We start from the raw sequence: 23,336 nt of genomic DNA, 5'->3' as shown, positions 1-23,336 counted from the left end.
TGTGTGCCTGCAGGCCAGAAAAGGGCACCAGATCTCATTATTGATGGTTATGAACCACCATGTGGTTGCTGGGAATTGAACTCATGACTTTTGAAAGAATAGCCAGTGCTCTTAGCCTCTAAGCCATTTCTCCAGCCCTCTGTTTTTTTGGTCTTTCAAGAAAGGGTTTCTCTGTGTAGGCCTGACTGTCCTGGAATGCACTCTGTAGACCAGGCTGGCCTTGAACACAGAAACTCAGAGATCTACCTGCTTCTGCTGGGACTACAGTCGTGTGCGCCACCACCTGGTGAACTCTGGGGTTTGTAAGAGAAGAGCTGCACCTACCCCTGCTCTCTAAGGTGCAGTGGGAGTCCATCACTTTGAGACTCTGTCCCAGGGTTAATCTGTCCCATCCAAGAAAGCTACAGCTGCCAGAGTCATAAAGCAAGACTGAGCAAACTGTGTCACCAGATCTAATGTCAGGACAAGGCAGGTGACGGGCACTGAGAGAGCTCCAGCATTTGAGGTAAAGCACTGCTTTTCCCTTTGCTCATGTGCATAGAAAGAGAAAGGTTAAGAGGCTGGAGAGAGGGTTCAGAGGTTAAGAACACCGGCTGTTCTTCAAAAGGTCCTGAGTTCAATTCCCGGTAACCCCATGGTGCCTCATAACCATTTATAGTGAGATCTGGTGTCCCCTTCTGGCCTGCAGGCACACATGCAGGCAGAATGCTGTATAAGCAATGAATAAATGAACCTTAAAAAAAAAAAAAAAAGAGAGAAAGGTTTAGTAAGATTAGGGAGAGGTAATTAAGCTCGGACAGATGCAGGTGTCTCTGATCTATCGGCTTTCCCCCTGGTCCATTCAAGGCCTTGTTTAGTTATTATTCCAAGCTAGGAAACCTGAGTCTGCAAAATCCTGCTATGCTCAAGAAGGTCCTGAGGAAGTTTGTGGCGTAGAGATCCACAGTTGGTTCAAATGAGACCCTTGCAATGATCAGAAAGTCTCCCTGTGCCTGCGGTTGTATAAGTTCCAGGAAGTGAAACTTTTGCAGGGAGATTTGGGCCTTTGGAGGAAAACTGTATATCCACATAAAGCCAGCTTTTGAAGGGGTTTAGTATTTACTTTATTCTCACGTGTCTTTGTGAGTGCAGCTGCCTATGGAGATCGGAAAACGGTGTGGGATCCCGTGGAGTTGGGTTTACAGCCTGTTGTGAACCACCTGGCATGGCTGCTGAAGATCAAACTCTGGTTCTCCGGAAGAGGAAAGCAGTCGTAACCACTGGGCGAGTTTTCCAGCCCAGCGTTTAGATCCGAAGTAGATTTTATAGGCTACAGATGGGGAAAAAGGTGAGTACTTGGAGAAGGCAACTCCTGGAGGAACATTTTAAGGGATGATAGAAGCTAGGTATAGTGGTGCACTGGATGGTGCCAGTGAGGAGGACTGAGGACTGGAAAGTTGACAGGAGAAGGTGGTCATGGCAGAAAAACAAAAAGCAAAACCAACCTCACTCTTGTCTTAATAAGGAATATAATTTCGGATCTGGAGAAACGGCTCAGCAGAGGACTCAAGTGTGATTCTCGCCCAAACCAGGTAGCCTACAATCACCTCTAAATAACTTCAGTTTCAAGCCTCTGGCCTCTGTGGGCACTTGTACTCACCACATACTGACATGCAGGCCACACACACATATAGGTGATTTTTTTTAAATAACAGAAATAAACCTTAGAGAAAAGAATGTAACTCTGGCTTTTGCAACATCTAGGAAGAATATAGACAAGCTCTCACAACCCCAGAGCTTATCAGTACTCAGGAGGGGAGGGCACTTCCTTCTTCACTGGGCTCCTATGGTCGGGGAACAGTCAGGTTCCCCTTTTTCAGGTTCACTCTGTGTGAGGTGATAATGAGCTGGCCTTCCCTCCCAAGAGAGAAAGGACATTACTGCTTCCAAGGGTTTCGCACTTTGGTGATTGGACTTGGCCCCAGAAGATAGTTCTCTCTCAGCAGAACTATCAGCTGACCACAGAAAAACAGGAAAGAATACTTTGACCCACGGCTGGCTTAGTGCCTGCAGGCTGAACTGGATTGCCACTAGATGGCGATCTAGAATTTCCTGAGACAGAGCAGAGAGCTTGACACTGAATCCATTGCTTATTTCTTTACTTGTCCAGGTTGTCTTCTGGCTTTCACGGTCTGTGCTTAGTTATTAAAAGCAAATCTGGAAATCTCTGGACGTTGGTGGTGCACGCCTTTAATCGCAGCACTCGGGAGGCAGAGGCACCAGGACAGCCAGGGCTATACAGAGAAAACAAAACAAAAGTCCTCTAAAGCTATGTTAATGAACTATGGAAGGGATGCTAGGATTCTTTATCTAGTTGTTTGTTTGTTTGTTTGAAATATGGTCTCATTATGTAGCTCTAGCTGGCTGGGAACTCACAGAGATCCACCTGCCTCTGCCTCTTGTATGCTGGGATTGAAAGATTTGCATCACTACACCTGGCCTGGTCTAGCTTTTAGTTTATTAGTTTTGTTTGGCCATTCTGGAATTCACTCTGTAGACCAGGCTAGCCTCAAACCCCCAGAGATCCACCTGCCTCTGCCTCCTGAGTGCTGGGATTAAAGGTGTGCATCCCTGCCCAGGCCACCCAGCTTTGGTTTGAATTTTTTTAAGGGTCTGTTAATTTTTATTCTGTGTATATGGGTACATTTTGTGCATATGGCCTTCATGTATATACGTGTCCTGTGTGAGTGCCTGGTGCCCACAGAAGCCATAAAGGGATTGACAGACATCCTGGAACTAGAGCCCCTAAACCACCATGTAGGCTTTTGGGTAGGAGGTGGTCCTGCGGAGGCAGAGAGAGTTGTGTGTCTCTGGCTCAAGTGAAACAGGTTTGTAGTTCTCTTGGGACAGTGTCGGGGGTGTGGAAGATGGGGGTGGATTTGTGTGGGGGAGGGCCCCGCTCCCATGTCATGGTGTACATGTGAAGGAGTACAGGAGTCTGTGCTCTCCTTCTACCATGCAGGTCCCAGGAATTAAACTCGGGTCCTTAGGCTTGGTGGCAAGCATCTTTACCCACTGAGCCATCTTGCCAGATCCCTGGGGGAGATTTTCTTTGGCGCTACTAGAAAAGGACACCTGGGGCATGAGAGGGCACCACAAAGTCACTGCGGGAACACAGTCAGTCCATCACATGTGCTGTTTGTCTAGAACACAGTATGGCAACAGGTGGGCCTTTGGGTACCAGCAGGCTTTGAAACTCACTGAGGAGGACACGGTCCTCTCTGATCATTAACAGCTAATCCGAAAGGGCCTGTCAATCACCTGGGTAGAAAATACTCCATGTGAAAGTTCTGCAGACTTTAAGTAGCATAAAAACTATCTAAATATATCTGTGGGTGCAATGGTCTCTCTGGCTCCTGTCCATTCTCACCCTGTGAGGGTAGTTTTCTTTCCCACAGTGGTGCCTTTGGCCATGATCCAATTTCACCCTGTGAGAGGGTGTTTCTCTACAGTGGTGCCTTGGCTATATTCACTCTTATCCCCTGAGGAGGCCCCATTTTACTCTGTAATAAACTTTGTTCATCCTCTATTCCGTCCTCCGTGTGTCTCATGGGAATTCTTTTCACAAAGCTCACAAGGAGGGTGAGCCAGTGGAGACCAGAGAAAGACTTCAGTAACCTCTTCTGGTGTTTCCACGTGGTTGCCATTGATTTCCTTCATATCATACATGCCGTTTGTCCCAAGTCTGAGATCTGACAATAAGGTGTGGACTCTCCACTCTTAGGTTAAGGCTATGAAATCTTCTGCTTCACTTGTTTACAAACATCTCTCAGTGTTTGCAAGCATGTGGCTACAGAATCTTCCTTTTTTTTTAATGTATCTATTTTATGTATATGAGTGTTCTACCTGCATGTACACCTGCAGGCCAGAAGAGGGCATCAGATCCCAGTATAGATGGTCTTGAGCCACCACGCTGTTGCTGGGAGTTGAACTCAGGACCTCCGAAAGAGCAGACAGTGCTCTTAACCTCTGAGCCACCTCTCTAGACCCCCCCAGAATCTATCTTATTTTCTTATTTAGGGGACTATATGCTTCAGATTGTTTGTTCAAGCTCCACTTGCATTTATCTCCTGTTAAATACACACTAAGCAAAACTGGCGAGTCTTTTTCAAAACAGTGGTAGATATGCTTACATTTTTGTTTTTGTTTTTAGTTTTTGGTTTGGTTTGGTTTAGTTTTTCAAGACATGATTTCTTTGTGTAGCCCTGGCTGTCTTCAAAGTTGCTCTGTAGTCCAGGCTGGCCTCAAACTCAGAGATCCATTTGCCTCTGCCTCCCCAGCGCTGGGATCAAAGGTGTGTGCCACTATACCCAGATAATATTTTATATTTCTTAAAAAATATTTTATGGGGGCCTGAGAGATGGATCAGCATTCAGAGCACTTCTTGGGGGCTGGAGAGATGGCTCAGAGGTTAGGAGCACTGGCTGCTCCTCCAGAGGTCCTGAGTTCAATTCCCAGCACCCACATGGTGGCTCCCAACCATCTATAGTGAGATCTGGTGCAGACAGAAGCAAGAACCTCTTGCTTCTCCAGAGGACCCAAGCTTGGTTCCAAGCACCCATGTGTTGGGTGGCTTACAATACAACTCCATCTCCAGGGGCTCTAACAGCCTTTTCTGGCCTCCACAGGCACCTGCCCACACAGGTCATACAGTCACACATACATACACCTCAAATTTTTTTTCCATTTAAATAAATCCAATTAAAACTTTATCTTTCAGGGCTGGAGAGACAGCTCAGCAGTTCAGAGCATTGGCTGTTCTTCCAGAGAACCCTGGGTCAATCCCGGCACCCACATGGCAAGCTCACAACTCTCTGTTCTATAACTCAGCTTCTAGTGGATCTGACCTTCTCACACAAACACCACATGTACATAAAAATAAATAAATTTTTAAAACTTTGTCTTGCGTGTGTGTATGTGTGTGTGTGTGTGTGTGTGTGTGTGTACCACAGCTTGATGTATAAGTTTGAGGTCAGTTCTCCCCTTCCTCTGTGCATCCCTAAGATCATATATTCCTTCCATTAGGTTTAAGGAGGTCATCCTAGACTTCAGCTGTACACGTGTGTTTTTGAAGATTTATTTCATTCAAGGTCCTGGAAAGAACTTAGAGAGTTCCCTGAGGTCATTCATCCTCTGGTACATGTGGTCATTGCACCTTGCCCTAAGTTACTCCATATTTTGTAAAGCACTGATTTTTTTTTTTTTTCTCAGACTGGGCCTTGCTTTCAAAGATTCCATTTTACCATTTGACTCCATTTTGAAGGTGGAGTATGACTCTGAATCTTGGTGGACGTATGAATGGCGCCATCTGTACCATCCTTGCATCACAGCTTATGCCCAGAATAAACTGGATGTGGTGGCACATGCCTTTAACCCCAGCACATACAGACAGAGGCAGGTGGATCTCTGTGAGTTCAAGGCCTACAAAGTCCAGAACAGCCAGGGCTCTGTTACACAGAGAAACCCTGTCTCGAAAAACAAAACAAAACAAAAAAAAAAAAAAAAAAAAAAGGAAAAAGAAAGAGTACAATACCATTCTATAAGTTTACTGAGGGCAAATTGAGACTATAGGTTTACATGGGTATAACAAAATCATATCAGGGAACCAGGCTCAAGAGCTTAATGCCACACAGAAGAGTGCCATTCTTTCAGCTAGACACAGTAAAGAGGTGGCCACCTGGTGCTGTCATATGCCAAGTCTAAAATAGCTCAGAGAAAATGGCTGTCTGTGTGCCTGTAACACCAATGTGCATGCTATGTCCAGGCTCACTCAGCACCTGGGTACCTGTGTCCCCTCTCAGCTCTTCTCACCTGCTCCCTACCCTAAACCTCTTCAGCCCAAGGGCCTTCCTTCCGTCAGCTTCTCATTCCTCTATAACCCAAGCATTTCAGCTATGTGCGCTCTTGGCCCCCCCCCTCGTTTCCCTCTCTCTCTCTCTCTCTCTCTCTCTCTCTCTCTCTCTCTCTCTTCACCTCTTCACCTCTTCTTCTCCAACCCCCCTGGCCTCGTTGAGTCAGCTTGTCATGTCACCTTTAGTCCACAATTTTCTCTCCTGCTCTGGACTCTTCCAGATGCCTCTGGCTGTGCTCTCCCTCAAGGCTACAATAAAAACCTTCCCCTCAACCAGACCTTACAGCTGTCTTGTCTTTATACGTAATGGTCACAGCCTCTACTGACCTTTCACTTGACTACCTGTTGTGTGCAAAAAGAGACCAACACTCTGACTCTCTCAGGGCCTTCAGGTTACCCCAGTCCCTGCTATAGGCAGCGGCCTGCTGGACCTGCTGTCTACCCATCCTCCTGTTAGCCTTTTCAGACATGCCATCCATCTGTCTAGCTAACTGTTCACCTGACTGGGCAGCAGTGGAACACATCTTTAATCCCAGCACTCAGGAGGCAGAGGCAGCTGGATCTCTGCGAGTTTGAGGCCAGCCTGGTCTACAGAGTGTGTCCATGACAGCCGGTGCTACACAGAGAAACCCTGTCTCAAACAAACACAAAACACCTGTTCACCTGGCCTTGGCCCTGCCCTTTGGCCTCTGCACCTGAACTCAGTTCTGTAGTTTCATTCTCAATCCAACCTGTGGCCCGAGGCAGCCTGACTCACAGCTTCTGCTTCTTCCCCAACTCCTTGTCTTAACAATGTGCAGACTGCTGCATCACAAGCCTTGATGGCCTACTCAGAGTGTAGCAAACTCCGGTGGTTGTCTATGATAGGACTCTTGAAAAGGAACATCACACCAAAGGAGGCTAAAGTTAGCAGAGAAAGAAATCAAAAGGCCTGCAGAAACCTAATAGGTAATGTAACCTCTGAGTTTTGTTAGGAAACTAACAAAAGTTCTTGCAGCCTGAAGGGATGGTTTCGAATCTCACTTCACTCCCAAAGGAAACAGAATAACAAATAAACGCTTTATCTGTCTATAAACTACTCATTAGAAAAAAAAATTGCCCAAATATTAACACCCTCCCAAATATTAACCCTTGCCCTCGGTGTGACAAGACAGGAAACTGGAGGGCTTATAGCCCCAAGAATCAAAGTTTGCCCCCAGAAGCCAGACTCCCAAATGGTATCCCTGGAATGAGGAAGCCCTAGGCACCAGTTGACCTCTGGTTCCCCATCAATGGCACGGGGCCCTATATAACTCTTGAAATCATTATGGTCTCTTTTCAGTGTGAGGTGTACTGAGATCTGTTGAGAATCAGTCAGATGAGCCGGAGACACTAAGCCAACTCTGTGCTGTGGCTGGCAGTTGCTTGTCTAGGTGTTCTTAGGGCTGGAGAGTTACAGGCAGTAACTACATGACTGAGCCCACGGCCAAAAAAGGAGACAATTTCAAGACCCAGGAGACTCCTTAGGTAAGGCTATGCATCCTGAGCCCATGGGACGGCGAGTTTGGGGATGAGGGTTGTGGTAGACAAGAGTGAGGACAAAAATTATGACTCTGGAACGCCAGCCGATGGAGGGAAATGTTAACACAAGGAAACACAGTTCAAAGTCTGCTGGTTAAGCTCCTCCTGCTCCTGGCTGCCATAACAGCAGGCTGTCAGGGCAGAGCTGAGCTGCGGGAGTCGAGTGCGGTCGAGGTATAAAGATAAAAGGCAAGAGATGATGTGTGAAGGTGAGGAATATTGATCAGATTCATTTTCTCGGCTGCTCAAAGGAAAAGAGGGGACATTTCAAGCATGACAGTGGAGAAAGCAAACAGGAGAGAGGACCTTGGGAAGCCACAGCCCAGCTTTTCCTTGGAGGCTGTTTATTATTATTATTATTATTAATTTATTTATTTATTTTTAATGGGACAGAGTTTCTTTCTGTAGCCCTGTTATGAAATTCACTTTGTAGACCAGGCTGGCCTTGAACTCAAGAGCTGGGTTGAAATGTGTGTGCCCCCATACCCAGCTGAGGGCTGTGGTTTTTAAAAGTCTTTGAGGGGTCTTCCTCCCTTAATTCGGGGTTGGGCAGTTTGAAGAAAGACAGGATGGCTCTTTGGCCCACAACTGTCGTGTAAAGCATTGTCTAATCAGACGTTCAACTTGTTGAGCCAGTTCATCAGCCGCAGTTCCTACAGGTAGGAGAAAAAGCTCACAAGGGCTTTGTTTTAAGGTGTCAGGCTTTTGTCTGGGTCAGGAGGAGGAAGACGAGGCCATCCATCTTGAAAGTTCATCACCTTTGTTACCTGTAATTACCAACAGTCCTCCCTAAAGCCTCTGGAAGCCCTCAGTAAGCTCTCAGTCTAAGCCCTTAGGTGCCTCCTGGATACCCTTTTCTATATTCAGTTGTGTCTGTATATGACAAAGACCCATCTTCAAGCCTCTGTAATTAATAAGTCACAAGCTACCAAGAATATGGGTTACAAAGATAGCCTAATGCATCGAAAAAGATAATCCTTTTCAACTGGTGAAATGGGTGTTAATTAAAATACATGGAGTGGGGCCGGGTGTGGTGTATCATGCCTTTCGTCCGAGTGCTCAGGAGGCAGATCAAAAGGCAAGCCTACAAGGCCAGCCTGGTCTACATGGTGAGTTCCAAGCCAGGCAGGAAACCACAGAGCACAGATTGATAGAAAGATTTATCAATACAGATCGAGATGACAGTGGTATTCAAGTCAAATCAGAAGAACCAAAGCTGCAAACTTACCTGTGAGACGCATGGCACCGTGGCACAGTGAGACCCTGCTCAAAGAAAGAAAAGGGACAGGCCGGGCAGTGGTGGTGCACACTTCCCAGGGAGGAGGAGGCAAGTGGATCTCTGAGCTCGGGGCCAATCTGGTGCACAGAGTAAGTTCCAGGACAGCCAAGGCTACACAGAGAAGCCTTATCTCGAAAAAACAGAAACAAACAAAGAAAGTCATTTCTTGGGACGGGGGAGACCGTTCAGCGCCCAAGAAGGTTGGCTACTTTTCCAAAGGACCCAGGTTCCGTTTCCAGCACCCATGTAGTGCCTTTCAACTCTCTGTAATACCAGTTTCAGAGACCGGATGTCCTCTTCTGGTTTCTGTGGGCACCAGGCACACACATGGTGCCCACATATCCAGGCCAGATACTCAAGCATGTCAAATAAAATAAATACATCTAAAAATAATTTTAAAGCCATGCTTATTGTGTGTCCTTGACTCAGCCCGGCCTTTCATTTCCACCTTTTATAGCCAGGATAAAAAGGCTTTAGATTACTATGCCAATTTATTCCTGTTATGACTGGAACTGTTTTCCACTGGTATGATCATCTAGTTTCCATTTTCATTCCACCCGCAGGACTAAAAGATGCCATTTGATCAAGGCTAAGTGCTATGTGCATATTCTTGATAATTCTGCTAATAGCTCATCTGCTTTACACGATCTACAAAGTTAGATTCAAACTATGAGCAGTACCATCCTTTTGGAACTGGATCTCTGGGTTTGCACCTGCTACCGTTTTAGTAGGTACTTGTGTCAGCCTTTGGACCTGTGTGCATGACTGCTGTCTCGACTTTACCTCCTCTCATTTGCAGCCGATCTTTAAACCGAATACCACCGATCAAAGGCTGTGTTGCCTGCCATTGAGCACAACCAGGAAGCGCTTCTTTAGCCAGCACTTTATCACTGAGAAGGCAACAGATCAACACCCTAGAGATACAGGGTACATATCTCACCTCTGGCCAGCAGATTATCTCAGGAAACAAAGACAAGGAGCCCAAAGGTTAGTCTTTTCCCTCAGGTCCAAGGGTTCAGCCTTGTCTCGAGGAGTCATCCTTTAAGGGTCTCTCTCCTATTTCCCCCTGCCCTTGCTCCTCATTCCCGTCTGTTTCTGTGCAGTCGGGCTTGCATATCCCCAAGGCCGCTGAACCTTGTGTTCCCTGCAGCATTACCCGGGCTAAGGGTCAACGCGGCACAGCATGTCGGTGTTGGGCAATTTAAGAATGTACATGTGCAGATTCCCTTCCACAATACGGAGCACAAATAATAGAGCACTGAACTGTGAGCAGTACAACTCCCTTGGGATCTCTTCCCCTCTCAGACGTCCTTTCTCAAGTTTCCTTGATCAATCTATATTCATTCTGCTAAATGGATCCATCCCTCTAGTCCCTTATGCTTTCCCATTATCAGTACTAACTCATATCTGCAAGATCTATATATGAATGACGGCGTCCTGCTGTTATGAGTTTAGTTGGTTGATAGCATGGCTTCTTACCAAGAAGAGAGTTTTTTGACATAAAGCTGTATAGTATACATTGGAGCACACCATATGGAACAGCAAAAAGTGAGGTTGAGAGGGATTTTTTTTTTCTTTTTTTGGTTTGGTTTGGTTTTTCAAGACAAGGTTTCTCTGTATAGCCCTGGCTGTCCTGGAACTCACTCTGAAGACCAGGTTGGCCTCCAACTCAGAGATCCACCTGCCTCTGCCTCCCAAGTGCTGGGATTAAAGGCGCGTGCCACCACCACCTGGCACTGAGAAGGATTTTAAAAAGAAAAATTGAGAAGGCTTCTCTTAAGGCTTGTAATGCTCAGAAGATAGGAGGGAACGGAAGAAATCTGTGCTGGCTGCTTTTGTGTCAGCTCGACACAAGCTGAAGCCACCTGAAAGGAAAGAGCCTCAACTAAGAAAACGCCTTCCTTAGTAAGATCCGCACTGTGGGCAAGCCCGTAGGATTGGGCATGTTCTTATTTGGGTACTGATATATGAGGGCCCAGCCCATCTGTGTGCTGCCACCTGGGGCTGGTGGTCCTGGCTTTTATAAGAAAGCACGCTGGGCAAGCCAGTGAGAGCACTGCTCTGTGGCCCCTGCATCGGTTCCTGCCTCCAGTTTCCTGCCCTGACCTCCCTCAGTGATGGACTGTTCCCTGGAAGCATAAACTGAAATAAACCCTCTCCTCCCCAAGTTGCCTTGGTCATGGTGTTTAATCCCAGCAATAGCAACCCTAACTAGGACAAATTATTTTATCTCTTTTTTTTTTTTTTTGTTTGCTTGTTTGTTTTGTTTTGTTTTTCAAGACAGGGTTTCTCTGTGCATCCTTGGCTGTCCTAGACTAGGATTTGTAGACCAGGCTGGCCTGGAACTCACAGAGATCCACCTGCCTCTGCCTCCCCGAGTGCCGGGATTATAGGCGTGCTCCACCATGCCCAGCCTCTTCTATTTTTCTCAGAGACGGTTTTATGAACTGTCTTAATCTTTTGTTAGATCGAAATATTTTTTTAGTACATTTCATGAAAACAACCCCAAATTTGACAGTTGAAATAATTTCTCTCTTCTGCTGGGCTGTAGACCTGCCCTCAGGTGACCTCGCAGTGAGCAACGTCATCTGTCTGGGTCCCTTGATCATCCTTTGAAGCCTAAACCTCAGCAAGAGTAGATACCCTAAATCTCTCTCTCTCTCTCTCTCTCTCTCTCTCTCTCTCTTTCCTCATTTTGAGGCAGGATAGAAACAGAGTGAACATTTCGGGGGGAAAGGAGAACAGGAAAGGAACCCCTCAGGTAGGCACCTGACAGAAGCTTCTTTGCCAGCAGAGAAGCCCAAATTCCAGTATAGTTAACAACTGCTGAAGGCCTTTCTCTCGACATAAGCCTCCAATTCTGTAAGCATTTCACCCGAAACCCGAAACCCTTTCATGCAACCCTAGTGGCTTCTGTTTTCACTGTCTAATTAGAATTCTAACATGGCACCTCTAGACCTCACTCATTTCAACCATAAAAAAAAAAAAAAAAAAAAAAAAAGAAAGGATGGAATTGGAAAACCACCCAAAGAGTCTGTACGGCTAACACAGAGAAAATTGTTTGAAGTACTCATACTTGGCTGTGTCTTACTCTCTGATGCTCCCTTCAGGAGCTTGTTGTAACAGATACTGAGAAGGCAGGTTTGGCAGATCATGGAGAAGGAAGATGAGACCAGTTACCTTTCGGAATACATCAAATTAGGAGAGTCTCGCCACAGCATGATGGGGCCTTAGATAGCAGGGCACCAGGGCTTGTTTTGCGCCCCCCCCCCCCCCGCCAGATCTGTGTGCCCAAAGAAGGGATTGTCTGTTTTTCTTCTCAAGGGACAAATTGCAGAAGGCGACGCGGCCTGATTTCTCCTGGCTGAAGATCTGATATCTCAGAGTGAAAGGTGTCTTAAAGTGGCAGGCCTGTGACGTAATACTTCAAACCTTTTTTTGTTTATTTTTAAAGAAGAAGAGGGGGAGGAGGAGGAGGAGGAGGCATTGGAGAGGTTAGGAACACTCGCTGCTCTTACAGAGGACCCAGGTTCGCGTCCCAGCATGCACATGCTGACTCACAAGCATCTATAAGTGCAGTCCCAAGGGATCTGTTGCCCTCTTCTGGCCTCTTGGAACATAAGGCACAAATGGAGTACACACAACATCCATGCATGCAAAACAGATGAAATAAAACAAACAGACAGATAAAATAAACCCTTAAAATAGAAAAATTAGGGGCTGGAGAGATGGCTCAGAGATTCAGAACATTGTCTGTTCTTCCAAAGGTCCTGAGTTCAATTCCCAGCAGCCACATGGTGGCTCACAACCATCTATAGTGAGATCTGGTGCCCTCTTCTGGTGTGCAGGCACACAGGAGGGCAGAACGCTGAATAAATAATAAGTAAGGAAATGTGTAAAAAAATAGAAAAAGTAATTTATAGGAAAGGAAAGTGAAGGAGACCAAAGGGTGATGATCACTGGCTAGACAAGTCTCTGGCTTTTTTTCCCCTCTGATTTCAGATTTATTTATTTTTATGTATATGAGTGCTCTAGCTACATGCCAGATAAGGGCATCAGATCACATTATGCATGGTCCTGGGCCGTGGGCCACCTTGTGGTTGCTGGGAATTGAACTCAGGACATCTGTCAGGGCAGCCAGTGCTTTTTACTGCTGAGTCATCTCTCCAGCCCCAACCAAGGTATCTTTGTAACTCCACCATTTGCTTGGGTTGGTGGTTCTTTAGTCCAAGCACTCAAGGTGCAGAGGTAGGTATATCTCTGTGATTTCAAGGCCAGCTTGGTGTACATAGCGAGTTCCAGGACAGTTAGAGTAACAGGACAAACCCGGTCTCAAAATAAAAGTAAGTAATAAAAAGAAAAACTTAAAAAAATATTACGAAGAACAGATCACCATTTATTAAATCAATAACTCTTGTTTGACATTCAGATACAGCCCAGACACAAAACCCAAACAGTTTTAAATAAATGTCAAGCTGTCAGTTTTCCCAAGTACTCAGTGATCTTTCTTAAACACAATCATTTAAAGACACTGCTTATAAATCTCACCATGAGCAAATCAAAATAACCTTGAATGATAATTTAAAAAAAAGAGCTCACACCCACACTTGTGCCTGCGTTATTCTCCGTAGCCTGCCTTGAGGAGCCCGTACCCACACATTCTGCAACACCCCACCTCAGAAAAGCCCAGTTCCATGCTCTTGGATCTGTTCCATTTTCTCGCTGAGTCACACTCTTTCCCTCTTGTCCTAATGCTTAAATATCTTTATTAGAATCTCCAACTCTGCTTCACTGTAACGTCTAGTTCTGAAATTCCTTGTGTGTGGAATCTAAAAAAAATCTAAAAAAAATAAGAGAAAGAAATAGCATAAAGGCAGCATAGTGGTCTCTCTGATCATTGGCCGTTCTTTTTTTTAATTTTAAGATTAATTTATTTTTAGGTGTATGTGTTTGCACAGGGATGGGGCTGCTCTGTGGAGCTCCGGGATAGTCCCTGCTACTCTCCTTTCCTTCCAGTTCCCTGTCAGAGTTGGTTTGTTGTTGTTGTTGTTGTTGTTGTTTTGTTTTGTTTTGTTTTTTGCCGCCTCTCAGTGGAAGATGTGGGGAGTGAAGGAGGTATGCCAATGGGGAGGGAGCCAGGAACAATGAGTTGTAGAGATGGCCTTTGTGGGTGGACTTGTCTGGAGGGGCACAGGAGGAAGAAGACTACGTAATAACTAGATGATGATTAGCTCCAGCTAATCATCATCTTCTGTGGCAGGACTAAGGGATCCTGGGTGGCCGTGGAACCCCCAACCACCAGTGGGGGCTAAAAAGTCACCTGGGAAATGTAAGAAACAAGTCCACAAAGAGCATCTGTTTGCCTGCTTTCTACCAGCAAGAACTGGCAAGGCTCACCCGCCGGGCCAACCCAAGTAATCAGCACACCAAGAAAGAGAGGAGGCTTTGTTTGACAATGGTAGGTACGAATCCAAGTATGTGAGTTCAGCTCTGGAGATCCAGTGGATGAGACCATTGTGGGTGCAGGAGAGAGCAACCTGGTCCTACGCAGAGAGAGGACAGGGTCAGGCCCAGAAGAGGCTTCTGCAATAGGAGGGACAGACCAGGAAAGGAAGGCGTTGATGGTCCAGGTAAGTTTCCCTAGGCGTAAGGACTAGTAGGGTCACTGAGAGAGGCAGGTGGGAAAGACTGCAGTCTTCTGGAAGGGCTGTTTGTAAAGTTCTTTCCCAGGAGGAGATGTTAACACCCCCCACACACACACACAGGCACACAAACCTGCTCCTAAGGTCCCAATGATAAACCCAGGTATCAGTCCTCTGAAGCTCTCTCTGGGGGAACCAGTGGTTTTATTGGGCTTCCTTACAGTGCATTGGGTGAAGGGGGTCACTACATGGAATGGAATGTGGGTGCTCCCACCCAAAAGTCTGCACTGGAGAACCTTATCCAATAGGGATGATAGCTTTGCCGTAGCTGGCTAGATGGAGCACCCTCTCCTAGTCCTTCTGTATCTCTATCCTCTAACCCCTCCCCCGGCGCCCCAAGGCCACATGCAATTAGGGCAGAATTGCACACACATGGTTGGGAGGGGCGGCTGGATACTGTGATGAGGGGTCTCATGACCCTTTCTACATGCCTACCTCTAGGAAGGAAGGCACACAAGCAGATGTCTTCGGAGCAGGCCCCGCAAAACTGAAGCCGGTGGCAGTCTTTTCAGAGGCGAGTTCTCTAACGCAGATGCACCCAGAAGGGTGGTAGCCTCTGAGGTCTAAGGTCCTGACAGTTGGACACTGGGCCTCATCCACCTCTGTCTTCCCATCAAGATCTGGGGGCAAAACATTCGGTGTTCGCCAAGCAGATCCGAGGGGAAAGATGCTACAGTATGAGAGAGGAGTCAGAACCTCTCTGTGCGGGAGCGGAGCTCCCAGGGATGAAAACTTAAGAGGTGGCAGGCTCTGGAGCCAGAGCCAGAGCAGGGCCAAGCACTGGGGCACAAGGAGTCTTGGCAGGGACACAAGCTGCTGCTGGAGATCCTGGTCTCTGCTGGCTCCTGCTGTGCTGTGTCTTGGAGGTGGCTCTTGGCCAAAGCACAGGTCCAAGCCCTGTCTAACTGTACGAGGCCTTCCTGGGGGGGAAGGGGTATTGGACATGCCCGCCTGGGGGCCTCGGAACAGGTTGCACCTTTTCCCCAGAGCCAAGCGCCCTCACCACCACCCTTTCCTACCCTCCGTGTGTCAGCTGGAGCTTAGGAAATCCCAGCCTCCTACTCGTCTCTCTCCACCGTACCAATTTTATCTGCAAACACCCTCTGCCCACTCCGGAAGTCTGTACCACGGGGTCGCCTTTCTGCTTATATCACCCAAGCTCCAAGCCTGGTTTTTAGTTTCCCGCAAGGTCCATCACTTTGCGCTGTGAGTCTTGAGACCTCCCAGCGTCTGCACCTCTGTCTGGCTGAGTGACTTTACGTATATCTTAACATAGGGCACCAAAAATACACAGTGTTCCAGCTCCTGCAGATTCTCAGGGACAGGCTGCTGGCCGAGATTGTATACCAGTTTGGAATGCTTTGGGTTAACTAGTTGTCCTAGTTAACTGGAGTTTCTAGGGCTACCTGGGCCCTAAGACTTTCCAATATGTCCCTGGTAGCACCCAGCTAGGTCTTTCTGGTTCAGGGGTGACCTCACAGGACCTACTGTATATCGGATCCAATTGCCTCCCTTCACCTGCCATCGACATTTCCCATCTGCTACATGGGTAACCTGGTCTTGGAACACTTATCTCTTCCTGTTAGTCTTGATGTTTGTGCACCCTGAATCCTTTTTGTCCCTGACATTGAACTCCAATTGCTCCCAGGCATCTTAGCTACTTCCTAGTCCTGGCAAGTGCTTCCTGGGCCTGGCAAGTAGTAGCTCCAGAAAGAGTGGACTAAAATGTATGCCACTGTCATGGACTCTCTGGCTCACGAACCTTTGTGACCCCCAAATATTTGATACTTTGCTTCCTGCCAGGGACTCCAAACCCAGTTTGGGATTGAAGGCATGACACCATCTTAGAGCCTGCTTTCATGATCAACCAGAAGGCAACTTCCCAGCTCCAGCAGGTGTGGGGACAAAGGAGGAGGGTGCAGGCAGTAACTACATGACTGAGCCCACGGCCAAAAAAGGAGACAATTTCAAGACCCAGGAGACTCCTTAGGTAAGGCTATGCATCCTGAGCCCATGGGACGGCGAGTTTGGGGATGAGGGTTGTGGTAGACAAGAGTGAGGACAAAAATTATGACTCTGGAACGCCAGCCGATGGAGGGAAATGTTAACACAAGGAAACACAGTTCAAAGTCTGCTGGTTAAGCTCCTCCTGCTCCTGGCTGCCATAACAGCAGGCTGTCAGGGCAGAGCTGAGCTGCGGGAGTCGAGTGCGGTCGAGGTATAAAGATAAAAGGCAAGAGATGATGTGTGAAGGTGAGGAATATTGATCAGATTCATTTTCTCGGCTGCTCAAAGGAAAAGAGGGGACATTTCAAGCATGACAGTGGAGAAAGCAAACAGGAGAGAGGACCTTGGGAAGCCACAGCCCAGCTTTTCCTTGGAGGCTGTTTATTATTATTATTATTATTAATTTATTTATTTATTTTTAATGGGACAGAGTTTCTTTCTGTAGCCCTGTTATGAAATTCACTTTGTAGACCAGGCTGGCCTTGAACTCAAGAGCTGGGTTGAAATGTGTGTGCCCCCATACCCAGCTGAGGGCTGTGGTTTTTAAAAGTCTTTGAGGGGTCTTCCTCCCTTAATTCGGGGTTGGGCAGTTTGAAGAAAGACAGGATGGCTCTTTGGCCCACAACTGTCGTGTAAAGCATTGTCTAATCAGACGTTCAACTTGTTGAGCCAGTTCATCAGCCGCAGTTCCTACAGGTAGGAGAAAAAGCTCACAAGGGCTTTGTTTTAAGGTGTCAGGCTTTTGTCTGGGTCAGGAGGAGGAAGACGAGGCCATCCATCTTGAAAGTTCATCACCTTTGTTACCTGTAATTACCAACAGTCCTCCCTAAAGCCTCTGGAAGCCCTCAGTAAGCTCTCAGTCTAAGCCCTTAGGTGCCTCCTGGATACCCTTTTCTATATTCAGTTGTGTCTGTATATGACAAAGACCCATCTTCAAGCCTCTGTAATTAATAAGTCACAAGCTACCAAGAATATGGGTTACAAAGATAGCCTAATGCATCGAAAAAGATAATCCTTTTCAACTGGTGAAATGGGTGTTAATTAAAATACATGGAGTGGGGCCGGGTGTGGTGTATCATGCCTTTCGTCCGAGTGCTCAGGAGGCAGATCAAAAGGCAAGCCTACAAGGCCAGCCTGGTCTACATGGTGAGTTCCAAGCCAGGCAGGAAACCACAGAGCACAGATTGATAGAAAGATTTATCAATACAGATCGAGATGACAGTGGTATTCAAGTCAAATCAGAAGAACCAAAGCTGCAAACTTACCTGTGAGACGCATGGCACCGTGGCACAGTGAGACCCTGCTCAAAGAAAGAAAAGGGACAGGCCGGGCAGTGGTGGTGCACACTTCCCAGGGAGGAGGAGGCAAGTGGATCTCTGAGCTCGGGGCCAATCTGGTGCACAGAGTAAGTTCCAGGACAGCCAAGGCTACACAGAGAAGCCTTATCTCGAAAAAACAGAAACAAACAAAGAAAGTCATTTCTTGGGACGGGGGAGACCGTTCAGCGCCCAAGAAGGTTGGCTACTTTTCCAAAGGACCCAGGTTCCGTTTCCAGCACCCATGTAGTGCCTTTCAACTCTCTGTAATACCAGTTTCAGAGACCGGATGTCCTCTTCTGGTTTCTGTGGGCACCAGGCACACACATGGTGCCCACATATCCAGGCCAGATACTCAAGCATGTCAAATAAAATAAATACATCTAAAAATAATTTTAAAGCCATGCTTATTGTGTGTCCTTGACTCAGCCCGGCCTTTCATTTCCACCTTTTATAGCCAGGATAAAAAGGCTTTAGATTACTATGCCAATTTATTCCTGTTATGACTGGAACTGTTTTCCACTGGTATGATCATCTAGTTTCCATTTTCATTCCACCCGCAGGACTAAAAGATGCCATTTGATCAAGGCTAAGTGCTATGTGCATATTCTTGATAATTCTGCTAATAGCTCATCTGCTTTACACGATCTACAAAGTTAGATTCAAACTATGAGCAGTACCATCCTTTTGGAACTGGATCTCTGGGTTTGCACCTGCTACCGTTTTAGTAGGTACTTGTGTCAGCCTTTGGACCTGTGTGCATGACTGCTGTCTCGACTTTACCTCCTCTCATTTGCAGCCGATCTTTAAACCGAATACCACCGATCAAAGGCTGTGTTGCCTGCCATTGAGCACAACCAGGAAGCGCTTCTTTAGCCAGCACTTTATCACTGAGAAGGCAACAGATCAACACCCTAGAGATACAGGGTACATATCTCACCTCTGGCCAGCAGATTATCTCAGGAAACAAAGACAAGGAGCCCAAAGGTTAGTCTTTTCCCTCAGGTCCAAGGGTTCAGCCTTGTCTCGAGGAGTCATCCTTTAAGGGTCTCTCTCCTATTTCCCCCTGCCCTTGCTCCTCATTCCCGTCTGTTTCTGTGCAGTCGGGCTTGCATATCCCCAAGGCCGCTGAACCTTGTGTTCCCTGCAGCATTACCCGGGCTAAGGGTCAACGCGGCACAGCATGTCGGTGTTGGGCAATTTAAGAATGTACATGTGCAGATTCCCTTCCACAATACGGAGCACAAATAATAGAGCACTGAACTGTGAGCAGTACAACTCCCTTGGGATCTCTTCCCCTCTCAGACGTCCTTTCTCAAGTTTCCTTGATCAATCTATATTCATTCTGCTAAATGGATCCATCCCTCTAGTCCCTTATGCTTTCCCATTATCAGTACTAACTCATATCTGCAAGATCTATATATGAATGACGGCGTCCTGCTGTTATGAGTTTAGTTGGTTGATAGCATGGCTTCTTACCAAGAAGAGAGTTTTTTGACATAAAGCTGTATAGTATACATTGGAGCACACCATATGGAACAGCAAAAAGTGAGGTTGAGAGGGATTTTTTTTTTCTTTTTTTGGTTTGGTTTGGTTTTTCAAGACAAGGTTTCTCTGTATAGCCCTGGCTGTCCTGGAACTCACTCTGAAGACCAGGTTGGCCTCCAACTCAGAGATCCACCTGCCTCTGCCTCCCAAGTGCTGGGATTAAAGGCGCGTGCCACCACCACCTGGCACTGAGAAGGATTTTAAAAAGAAAAATTGAGAAGGCTTCTCTTAAGGCTTGTAATGCTCAGAAGATAGGAGGGAACGGAAGAAATCTGTGCTGGCTGCTTTTGTGTCAGCTCGACACAAGCTGAAGCCACCTGAAAGGAAAGAGCCTCAACTAAGAAAACGCCTTCCTTAGTAAGATCCGCACTGTGGGCAAGCCCGTAGGATTGGGCATGTTCTTATTTGGGTACTGATATATGAGGGCCCAGCCCATCTGTGTGCTGCCACCTGGGGCTGGTGGTCCTGGCTTTTATAAGAAAGCACGCTGGGCAAGCCAGTGAGAGCACTGCTCTGTGGCCCCTGCATCGGTTCCTGCCTCCAGTTTCCTGCCCTGACCTCCCTCAGTGATGGACTGTTCCCTGGAAGCATAAACTGAAATAAACCCTCTCCTCCCCAAGTTGCCTTGGTCATGGTGTTTAATCCCAGCAATAGCAACCCTAACTAGGACAAATTATTTTATCTCTTTTTTTTTTTTTTTGTTTGCTTGTTTGTTTTGTTTTGTTTTTCAAGACAGGGTTTCTCTGTGCATCCTTGGCTGTCCTAGACTAGGATTTGTAGACCAGGCTGGCCTGGAACTCACAGAGATCCACCTGCCTCTGCCTCCCCGAGTGCCGGGATTATAGGCGTGCTCCACCATGCCCAGCCTCTTCTATTTTTCTCAGAGACGGTTTTATGAACTGTCTTAATCTTTTGTTAGATCGAAATATTTTTTTAGTACATTTCATGAAAACAACCCCAAATTTGACAGTTGAAATAATTTCTCTCTTCTGCTGGGCTGTAGACCTGCCCTCAGGTGACCTCGCAGTGAGCAACGTCATCTGTCTGGGTCCCTTGATCATCCTTTGAAGCCTAAACCTCAGCAAGAGTAGATACCCTAAATCTCTCTCTCTCTCTCTCTCTCTCTCTCTCTCTCTTTCCTCATTTTGAGGCAGGATAGAAACAGAGTGAACATTTCGGGGGGAAAGGAGAACAGGAAAGGAACCCCTCAGGTAGGCACCTGACAGAAGCTTCTTTGCCAGCAGAGAAGCCCAAATTCCAGTATAGTTAACAACTGCTGAAGGCCTTTCTCTCGACATAAGCCTCCAATTCTGTAAGCATTTCACCCGAAACCCGAAACCCTTTCATGCAACCCTAGTGGCTTCTGTTTTCACTGTCTAATTAGAATTCTAACATGGCACCTCTAGACCTCACTCATTTCAACCATAAAAAAAAAAAAAAAAAAAAAAAAAAGAAAGGATGGAATTGGAAAACCACCCAAAGAGTCTGTACGGCTAACACAGAGAAAATTGTTTGAAGTACTCATACTTGGCTGTGTCTTACTCTCTGATGCTCCCTTCAGGAGCTTGTTGTAACAGATACTGAGAAGGCAGGTTTGGCAGATCATGGAGAAGGAAGATGAGACCAGTTACCTTTCGGAATACATCAAATTAGGAGAGTCTCGCCACAGCATGATGGGGCCTTAGATAGCAGGGCACCAGGGCTTGTTTTGCGCCCCCCCCCCCCCGCCAGATCTGTGTGCCCAAAGAAGGGATTGTCTGTTTTTCTTCTCAAGGGACAAATTGCAGAAGGCGACGCGGCCTGATTTCTCCTGGCTGAAGATCTGATATCTCAGAGTGAAAGGTGTCTTAAAGTGGCAGGCCTGTGACGTAATACTTCAAACCTTTTTTTGTTTATTTTTAAAGAAGAAGAGGGGGAGGAGGAGGAGGAGGAGGCATTGGAGAGGTTAGGAACACTCGCTGCTCTTACAGAGGACCCAGGTTCGCGTCCCAGCATGCACATGCTGACTCACAAGCATCTATAAGTGCAGTCCCAAGGGATCTGTTGCCCTCTTCTGGCCTCTTGGAACATAAGGCACAAATGGAGTACACACAACATCCATGCATGCAAAACAGATGAAATAAAACAAACAGACAGATAAAATAAACCCTTAAAATAGAAAAATTAGGGGCTGGAGAGATGGCTCAGAGATTCAGAACATTGTCTGTTCTTCCAAAGGTCCTGAGTTCAATTCCCAGCAGCCACATGGTGGCTCACAACCATCTATAGTGAGATCTGGTGCCCTCTTCTGGTGTGCAGGCACACAGGAGGGCAGAACGCTGAATAAATAATAAGTAAGGAAATGTGTAAAAAAATAGAAAAAGTAATTTATAGGAAAGGAAAGTGAAGGAGACCAAAGGGTGATGATCACTGGCTAGACAAGTCTCTGGCTTTTTTTCCCCTCTGATTTCAGATTTATTTATTTTTATGTATATGAGTGCTCTAGCTACATGCCAGATAAGGGCATCAGATCACATTATGCATGGTCCTGGGCCGTGGGCCACCTTGTGGTTGCTGGGAATTGAACTCAGGACATCTGTCAGGGCAGCCAGTGCTTTTTACTGCTGAGTCATCTCTCCAGCCCCAACCAAGGTATCTTTGTAACTCCACCATTTGCTTGGGTTGGTGGTTCTTTAGTCCAAGCACTCAAGGTGCAGAGGTAGGTATATCTCTGTGATTTCAAGGCCAGCTTGGTGTACATAGCGAGTTCCAGGACAGTTAGAGTAACAGGACAAACCCGGTCTCAAAATAAAAGTAAGTAATAAAAAGAAAAACTTAAAAAAATATTACGAAGAACAGATCACCATTTATTAAATCAATAACTCTTGTTTGACATTCAGATACAGCCCAGACACAAAACCCAAACAGTTTTAAATAAATGTCAAGCTGTCAGTTTTCCCAAGTACTCAGTGATCTTTCTTAAACACAATCATTTAAAGACACTGCTTATAAATCTCACCATGAGCAAATCAAAATAACCTTGAATGATAATTTAAAAAAAAGAGCTCACACCCACACTTGTGCCTGCGTTATTCTCCGTAGCCTGCCTTGAGGAGCCCGTACCCACACATTCTGCAACACCCCACCTCAGAAAAGCCCAGTTCCATGCTCTTGGATCTGTTCCATTTTCTCGCTGAGTCACACTCTTTCCCTCTTGTCCTAATGCTTAAATATCTTTATTAGAATCTCCAACTCTGCTTCACTGTAACGTCTAGTTCTGAAATTCCTTGTGTGTGGAATCTAAAAAAAATCTAAAAAAAATAAGAGAAAGAAATAGCATAAAGGCAGCATAGTGGTCTCTCTGATCATTGGCCGTTCTTTTTTTTTAATTTTAAGATTAATTTATTTTTAGGTGTATGTGTTTGCACAGGGATGGGGCTGCTCTGTGGAGCTCCGGGATAGTCCCTGCTACTCTCCTTTCCTTCCAGTTCCCTGTCAGAGTTGGTTTGTTGTTGTTGTTGTTGTTGTTGTTTTGTTTTGTTTTGTTTTTTGCCGCCTCTCAGTGGAAGATGTGGGGAGTGAAGGAGGTATGCCAATGGGGAGGGAGCCAGGAACAATGAGTTGTAGAGATGGCCTTTGTGGGTGGACTTGTCTGGAGGGGCACAGGAGGAAGAAGACTACGTAATAACTAGATGATGATTAGCTCCAGCTAATCATCATCTTCTGTGGCAGGACTAAGGGATCCTGGGTGGCCGTGGAACCCCCAACCACCAGTGGGGGCTAAAAAGTCACCTGGGAAATGTAAGAAACAAGTCCACAAAGAGCATCTGTTTGCCTGCTTTCTACCAGCAAGAACTGGCAAGGCTCACCCGCCGGGCCAACCCAAGTAATCAGCACACCAAGAAAGAGAGGAGGCTTTGTTTGACAATGGTAGGTACGAATCCAAGTATGTGAGTTCAGCTCTGGAGATCCAGTGGATGAGACCATTGTGGGTGCAGGAGAGAGCAACCTGGTCCTACGCAGAGAGAGGACAGGGTCAGGCCCAGAAGAGGCTT

At 46.5% G+C, this 23,336-nt stretch overlaps 1 long non-coding RNA gene across 1 annotated transcript; it reads left to right on the top strand.

Moving 5' to 3' along the window:
* Window positions 1-1,151: 1,151 nt before the first annotated feature.
* LOC132656001 (uncharacterized) lies at window positions 1,152-4,938 on the top strand. The gene is made up of 2 exons (XR_009593958.1): window positions 1,152-1,327; window positions 4,760-4,938. It is a non-coding gene; the product is annotated as an uncharacterized LOC132656001 (long non-coding RNA).
* The last annotated feature ends 18,398 nt before the right edge of the window (window positions 4,939-23,336 follow it).

Source organism: Meriones unguiculatus, chromosome 8, assembly GCF_030254825.1.
Source record: "Meriones unguiculatus strain TT.TT164.6M chromosome 8, Bangor_MerUng_6.1, whole genome shotgun sequence".
NCBI lineage: Eukaryota > Metazoa > Chordata > Mammalia > Rodentia > Muridae > Meriones > Meriones unguiculatus.
The sequence above is the reverse complement of the archived record's forward strand: the minus strand, read 5'-3'. Positions and strand labels throughout refer to the sequence as shown.